Consider the following 8,109-nt stretch of genomic DNA (forward strand, 5'->3'; position numbering starts at 1 on the left):
CATCTCAGCTGTCCACAGCAGTTGTAGGGTGAAAGAGCTGTAGGAAGAAGGGATAAGAGAGAAAAGGAGCTTTAACAACCAGGAGGAAATAAATGGATGGTCTTTGGAAGCATAAACTTAAAAACTTAAAAAGCATAAAAACCTGTAGTGAGGAAAATAACAGGGGAAAAGTTCAACGTTTACTGTTTTGTGGTTTTCTTAAGCATATTTTTCTTGCAGTTCTGGGAGCATAGATTATGCAGGGTTCAGAGTGAAAAGCCCTCTCAGAACTGCATAGCAGTACTAGAAGAAAAACTGCTGGAAAGCATAGTCTCAAATTTCCATTATCCTCAACCACACAATGGGGTAAGATGAAAGTCTTAGGTGGAAATATGCAGTGACTGAACTCTGCAAAATTTTTCATAGCATATGCTGTGTCTTCTACTACTGTTTCAGGAATATTTGACTACATTGCCATGCTGTCAGATTGTTATGGTTCAGGCTACTTAGAACAACCAAATGAGTAATGGAATGGGCTAAACCTGCATCCTGAAACCCCAGAAGACTGCACCCATTTGTCCAAAACATCTGATTGTATTCCCTAAAGCTGTTTACAATGAGGAACATCTTGCCTGACAGAAGGGAATGCAGTCAGAAGCTCAGAACACAGCAGGAAATCATGTACAAATATAGAGCAAAACATCAGTTCCCCTTCTTTGATAGGTGGTTTAGATTCCTTCCCATCCATGTAGATGATAGCTCTTTGGCCACTCTTCCTTCCCATCCACTCATCCCTCCTCACAATTTGCTGCAAAAGTCCTTTGGTATTTGCAAGTCTGTTTCCCACCTGAAGAGCCCCAAGTCACTTCTTGACCCAACATATTTATGTGGAAGTTAAACAGCTGCAAACTCAATGAGATCCAGCTCTGCTGTCCTCCCCAGCCAGCACCATCTCAGCAGCAGTACATGTCTGCATGGTTATTCCACCCTATCTCTGGGCCTGGGCTGCACCAAGAGAGGAGCAGAGATGGTTTAGCACGATGTGTGGTCTGCCTGGTCAGAAACCACCTGTCTCCAGAACAGGGCTTCCTCCCTCCACTACCTGAGCTGCTTGTGACCCTATCTTGCTTATCATAAATCTCAGGTGTCAACAGAGGAATTGAGAACTCGGGAAAGAAAGATCTTTGAAATAATCTTTTCATTCCAAAGAGTCAAGAAGCAAAAAAGAGGAGTTCTTCTTTAGTTCTAAATTTTCTGCCAAGAACACCAAATTTACAGTCACTGAAGCACAGTGGGATGCCTGCATCAGTGTGCAGTGCAATGGTGCCCAGCCCCAAAAAAACCATGTGCAGAATGAAAACCTTAGAATCTATGTCTTGGGTTGCAATATGTAACCAAAAATGTTTATTCTATTTTTCATCTGTTGAAACTGATTGGGGAGATGTTTTCCTTATCTCTTGTATAACCCATTCCTCATAACTCCAGGGGGGACGGGGCAGGTGCCTTCTGCTATTGGGCCAGCCGTTAAAACCAGGGAGAGCAATGTTCCTTATCTCGTCCACAACCCATCCTCCCTCCCGGGGGATATCTTCTGTTAATGGGCCATTAAGGCTCACCACCTGACTGATAACATTACATCATCCCATTGTGAGATGCTCCACCCAGTGGGAGGAGCCAACCATTCCTACCTGGATAAAAGCTGGGAGTCAGAAACAGCAAGATAGCCTGTTTTCCACTGAATTCCAGAGGAAGATGGGACCCATCTCACTACCACTGGACCCTTTCTACAGGATCATCTCTACTCCAACAGAACCACATCTGTTACCCCAGGAGGATTTATTTGGACTGCTGCTGACACCCTGACAAACAAGGTGTCAGGTCATAGTTCTGACTCTGTCAGGGTTTCTAGGATTTTTGTTTGTTTGCTTGCTTGGTTTTGGGTTTTGATTTTTGTTTGTTTGGGTTTTTTACTACTACATTTGTATTTTTAATATTCCTAGTAAAAAAATATTATTCCTATTCCCATATCTCTTCCTGAAAGCCCCTAATTGCAAAATTCTAATAATTTGGAGGGAGGGGGTTTACATTCTCCATTCCAAGGAGAGCTCCAGCTTTCCCTAGCAGATACCTGTCTTTCCAAACCAGGACAATCTAACAGTCCAGAAGTGCTGTGTTGGTACAACACTTTGCCTCAGCCATGAAACCCTGTCAGGTGGGCAGATTTCCCTGATGGGAATGGGAATTCCTCTTGGTCCCCAGCAGTGCTGCAATCACATGGATCAAGCATATTGCTCTTGGTGTTTGTCACCTACCTGACCATCAGCCCGGAAGAAATCCAATCACGGTGTGCACCAGTTGAAGTTGTTCCTTCATACTATTTCTTGAAAGGCATTTAACAACCTGTCAGTAATATCTACATGCATGGTCTTTCTCAGTAGGCAGCCAAGCAGGACAAAGCAGAAATCCCTAGCACCATGCAGTCATTTTATAATCCAGATTTTAACTGGGCACAGAGATCACTACTGGGCAATCTCTAGGCCATGCAAAAGAAGTATGTAATCTTGGCCACACTTCAAATGTGTGCTGACCTGAAAAGTGAAAGACTAGAGACAAGAAGTTAAGTAGTTTGATGTGCTGAACTCATGGTATAATAAACCAGCTCTTTTTTACCTTCAATTTTCATCTGTAACACCCATAGAGGTCTTGACAACAAATGTCATACATTTTATTGTGATGGATATTACTTGTAAAAGGCAAATATGTTTCCAAAGGATTGAATTTGCTGTCATGGGAGACAGTGTAAATAATTTGGGGTTAAATACAAAGAGAGAAAAGAAAGCTCTCTTGTTTGAGTAAATACAATCTCACTGCTTTGCATTCAGTTTTAGAGGGTTCATGAATATCTTTGTTTTCCATAACCTCGCACCGTATTGAAAAAGATCTTTCATTTACTTCTACGCTTTGCAATTTCCTTAGATATTCTATTTCCTTGCGTCTGCAGAAACTGAGCTGTTTTTTGTGCGCTTGACAAACCATCAATATCTACATGTGAAAGATTTCAGAGAGAGGAGAAACAGGAAAAAACCCAAAAGATAGAATCCTTTCCTAATCGTTTTTCCTTTGATTTTCAGACACTTGTGTAATAGGATGTATCCAACAGTGAATTTTTCTGAAAATATATTTAAACAGAGCAAATTCAGATTTGATTTGTTGACACTAGAGGACAAATGCGGTGAAAGAAGTAGTCTGTCTTGCTCAGAAGCTACCTCAGACTGATGCTGTATTTTGATTTGAGAGCACAAACAAAAATACAGAATTAGGCAGGATTGATTCCTACTGGAGATCATGCCTGTAACTGGAAGGTTGCCTGGGACACTGAGGTGAGACATTTTAGTACCTACTCAAGATCATACTGCAAAAAGCAGGGAGTGTGGAAAGGTCCTGTGACCATCTGGGCATCTGCTTTCCCACACAGAATATTTGTAACTGTGCTGTGCCTTGGTCTCCTGGTGACAATTACCAGGTTTTACCAAGTAAAGGACAACAAGGCCCAAATCCCATCCCTAGGGGTTTGCACCAGCTGGAACAATCTTCCTTCCAGTTTATCTTCCTTGCTGAATTGTCCGTGTAAATCAGGTGTTTCTGACTGAAGTTTGCTTTGTACATAATAAGCTGCAGAAGCAGTTGTCAGGTGCCCTCCCCAGGTGAGAGAAGCTGCTCCCCAAGGAACTCCCATTCTAGTCCTCTGTTGCTTGGAGGAATTTAAATCCATTGCTTATAACAGCTTCTTTTCCCCAAAGACCTGGGCACCCTCAGAGGCTGCCTGTGTCAAATAACCACCCATTGCTTCCAAGAAAGAAAGGAGGTTGCTTATCTATTCTCATTTCCAACTGTGGGCTCTGAGGAGCACCAGGACTGGGATCCAGACCCTGTCTCCCCTTGGGATTGGGGAGGGTTGAGATTTCCTATCACCCTAGTTGCTACAAATAATAGAGGACCTGATAAGCATTCTCCTTAGCCCATCCATGGGGAGACAACTGTCAGCAACTCATGAGTTACCTCAGCTCAAAGGGCTTGTGAAAGACCATTTTGTCACAGTTATGACTCTAGATAATTTCTACATTGTTTACCTCAGTGTCAGTGTTCATGGATAACTACAGATAGTTGGTGTTCTGCAGCTTAAATGTTGAATCCTGAGTTAGCTGTTGGCGTGAACAAGTGAAGGTGAAGTACCCACAGATGAGCCTGGGACGTTTTTAGTGAAGACGAACTTTTTGCCTTGGGCTGCACTTGGGAGCAGAAGTGACTCACCCTCTTTGCTAAATTATACCTCTATGTGGGGCACGCATCAGACTTCAGCAAGCTCGCAGTTATTCCAGAAGTTAGTGTTCTGTGCCAACTCATTACTTCCTAAATAGCTCCAGTGTCAGTGCTGAGTGGTGACTTAACTGACTGCTGACATTCACTAAGGTCACTAAGCTAAGTCTATACTTAGGAGCACTTTGGTGCCGCAAATGACATGGAAGTGATTTAATCTATACAATGCCTTTTCTCTGATGATCCTTCCTATCACAGGTCTGACCAACATGGACATCAAATGTAGAAGACAAAATTAATATTCTGTTCACTAACTAAAACCTAGAGAGGAGTCTCATTAAAGCAAACACTAAAGACTGTACCCAAAAGGAATTGAATAGCAGCTGAAGGTGTTCATTCCCGCATTTTTTTCCTGAGGAATCTAGTGTGCCTCTACTGATGACTGCAGCAAACGTGCAGCATTTCTCGCTGCAGAGAGCTCTTCTTGATTTGCACAGCTCTCTCTGCAGTTCACAAATTGCAAATGGATCCTTCCCTCTCACAGTGCTCACTGAAGTGGATCTTCCTGAAAAGGCCCAGTGCCTATGGCCAGATAACAAAAACATGTACAGCTCCGTTTGGCAGCCTTGAGGTTTCAGCATCTTCATAACTCCCAAATTCAAAAGATAATTCTCAACCCCCTACCCCTACAGCTGTTAGCAAATCAGCAAGTAACAGGTGCCAAGCTACAAGAACCTCTTTGTTCTCCTCTGTCCACCACACCAAAGGGCCATGATTGGCTCCAGCTGGCCCTCATTGATTGTCTATCAAAAAATATCAAAAGACAAATTGTCCTCAGCTGACCTGCAGATGTTGCTACCAGACTCCCTACAACAATAGGGATAAGTATCTCAGCTGTCGTTTAAGGGGAAATGGCATATGGTTCTTCAAGTCTGATGATTCAGACATAATAATCTCCCAGCAATTATGAAGACAGAGGCAAAGAAAGAAAATTGAAAGAAGATAAACTCTCTATTAACTTTCATTTTACCCATAAATCTGTCTTCAACCATGTCTGAGAAAAGCAGAGGGACCAATCAATATTTGTTACTAGCAAGGCAGCACAGGATTGGCAATTGTGCCTGCACATATGTGCATTCTCTTTTAAGCCAAAGGTGGCAGAAAGTGTCGGTTTGGTTTGTATTTCACTTTATTCTCCTGGCTTAGGTCAGTTACGTCCTTAAAGCACATTGAAACAAACCATGTGAGAGCTGTGTGTCTCCTGCAATGCTGGAGTGGGCTGGCTCAGGCACACCAGCTGCCTGCACCTCTGTACCTGCTCTATCATATGGGCTGGGACTGGAATTCAGCACGGATATGAGCACAGCCCTCTCCACAAGTTGTCATTCAGGATTTCTTAATCATTTTCCAACTCAAAAAGCAGTGAATGTTGTTGTTTGTTGGCTTGTGGTTGGGGTTTGTTTGTTTGTTTGTTTTTAAATTCTCCCTGTGCCCATCTTCAGCCAGCAATACGCTCCAAGCTCATCCAGTCTGGTGACAGAGAAGGAGAGCTGGCCAGGCTTTCACAGTCCCAGCTGTGTGCGGGCTTATAGGGCAAGCTCCAAATATTACAAATCATAAAAATTGGGTGGTAGATATTCCACAGAAAGAGGTAGCTGCAGTAAGTTTGTGGCGAGTAACTGCAGGACTCTGTAGTTACTCACTTCATTAAGTCTTAATTGTAACGATCGCAAGGTGCAACCCAAGCACCATAATCAGATCCTGAGGTGACAGAGGCACAGATAATTGTAATGAGCCTTCCTCTGAAATGAAAGGCCTGCAGTTTTCTCCCCAGATGTTAATGGCACAAAGCAGAGTCAGAAAATGCTGTCAGCAGGAACCAGGAGAAGATGGGGATCCAAGGAGACCTCTGGGCTTCAGAATTTGGAAACAAATAGTAGGCAGATGCCATTAACCAGGGCTGCTGATTTAACTTCTGTTTCCTCTGCCTGTTTCTAGCTTGCTCTCAGAAACATTCCAAGTAAACCTACACCATCCTGTCCTCATTGTTTTCTGTAAAACTCTGGAAAAAAAATTTTCCATACTAGCGAGACCAAAAAGAAAGAAACAGGAGAGAGGTATTAATCCACATGCAGCTCTCTCTGTCGATGTGCCAGAACAGGCTCCATCCACTTTGACCCTGCCAGCTTTGGGTGCTGAGTACTTTCTTGACCCGTTGGCATTTTATTCATGGGACTAGAATGAAGAATGAACTGTCAGGGCACACCTGCAACTGGAGGATGAGTCAGGCCCAAGGGGCTGCTGAGTCAGAAGAACTGAAACAGCCACTGAAGTTGGAAAATGAGCATTCTTGTACAATCCAGTGCTAATGTCCAAGCAGGAAATAGAAATGAACTTTGGAACAGAAGTCAACAGTTACAAATGAATAAAAATGGGAGGAATGCTACCAGAAGCCCCTCATTCTGGTGATGTCATGGTTCCCAAATGCCCTTCAGAAATGCAAATTGCCTTCAATGTAATAAAAAGGGCATTTTCTAGAGTGTGCAGAGCTTGCACAGTTTAATTAAGCATAAACTAGGGTGACTCTTGAAAGGAAAATGATGTGGATTGCATTCTCTGAGTGACCTTGGAAAGACACTAGTAACTTTCTCAACATGGCAATTAAGTAAACTCACAATTCATATGCTGTCACTCCTATTCCTTTCCTTTATTTACAAAGGTATTTTTTATTCTCTCAGGTTCCCTGATCTCACATTGATTTATCTCTGTGCTTAGAAAATATGATTTGTTTCCCTCAAGGTAGCTAAACATTTGTCTACAGTCTCACCATCTCTAGTTTTCTAATCTCTAGTTCAATATTACTCATATTAAACTTCTGGCACCTGCTTTCCTTACTTTCCACCAAATTCTACATTGGCTGCTTCATTGACATGGTAAAACTGGAATAAGGAGATGCCTATAGAAATTTTTCATCCAATCTTTCCAAGACCAACCTAGTAGCCTTCTCTGATGGAGTGACTGTGTCAATGGACAAAGGAAGAGCTACAGATGTCATCTATCTGGATTTCTGTAAAGGCTTTAACGTGGTCCCCACTATATCCTTCTCTCTAAATAGGGGGGAGAGGTATTTGATGAGTAGACTGTCTGGTGGATGAGGAATTAGTTGTAAGGTCACATCCTGAGGGTTGTGGACAATGGCTCAATATCTGGATGGAGATCAGTGACAGGTGATGTCCCTCAGGAGTCTATGTTAGGACAAGTACAGTTTAGTATCTTCATTAACAAAATAGGCAAAGCAAGCAAGTGCACTCTCAGCAAAATTGCCAACAACACCAAGGCGAGTGGTGCTGTTGACAGAACTGAAAGAGTGTTATGCAGAGGAACCTGGACAAACTCAAGACACGGGTTCAAGGAAATCCCATGAGGTTGAAGACTAAGTGCAAAGTGCTGCACCTGGGTCATGGCAACCCCTGGGATCAATGCAGGCTGGGGAATGAAGGGATTGAGACCAGCCCCACAGAGAAGGACTTGGGGTCACTGGGAATTGAAAAACTGGGCATGAGCTAATAGTGTGTGCTTGAAGCCTAGAAAGCAAATTAAATCCTGGGCTGCATCAAAAGTAATGTGGCCAGCAGGCTGAGGGAGGTGATTTCCAGCTTCCACTCTGCTCCAGTGAGACCCTACCTATGTGGTTCCCAGCACGGGAAGGACATTGGCCTGTTGGAGCAGACCCAAAGCAGGGCCACAAAAATGGTCAGGGGGCTGGAGAAAGTCTCCTATAAAGACAGTGTTGGTGTTGCTCAGCCTGGAGAA

Source organism: Hirundo rustica, chromosome 5, assembly GCF_015227805.2.
Source record: "Hirundo rustica isolate bHirRus1 chromosome 5, bHirRus1.pri.v3, whole genome shotgun sequence".
Lineage (NCBI taxonomy): Eukaryota > Metazoa > Chordata > Aves > Passeriformes > Hirundinidae > Hirundo > Hirundo rustica.